This window comes from Eimeria mitis, genomic scaffold (genome assembly GCF_000499745.2).
Source record: "Eimeria mitis Houghton genomic scaffold, Emh_scaff1343, whole genome shotgun sequence".
Taxonomy (NCBI): domain Eukaryota; phylum Apicomplexa; class Conoidasida; order Eucoccidiorida; family Eimeriidae; genus Eimeria; species Eimeria mitis.
Genome location: NW_013568844.1, coordinates 7,914 through 8,337, shown reverse-complemented (window position 1 = coordinate 8,337; position 424 = coordinate 7,914).

The following is a 424-nucleotide window of genomic DNA, read 5'->3' as shown; positions in this document are numbered from 1 at the left end:
CAGCAGCAGCAGCAGCAACACCACAAAGTAGCAGCAGCAGCGGTAACAGCAACGCTGCTGCAGCAGCAGGACCACCACTGCTGCTGCTGCAGCAACAACGGCAGCAGCAACAACTGCTGCAGCTGCAGCGGCAGTGGCAACAGCAGAGCTGCAGCAGCAGCAGCAGCAGCAGCAGAAGCAGCAGCAGAACAGCAGCAGCAGCAGAACTTCAGCAGCGACAGAGCTGCAGCAGCAGCAGCAGAACTGCAACAGCAGCAGCAGAACTGCAGCAGCAGCAGCAATGCTGAGAATACCAGCTAGCAGCAGGGGCCCCCTGCTGACGTGGGGCCGGGGGGCCCCCCTCAGGGGCCCCTGCGCACCTCGTGTTTGCTGCAGTGTTGCTTCCTGCTGCTGCTGCTGCTGCGGCAGCAGCAGCAGTGCATGC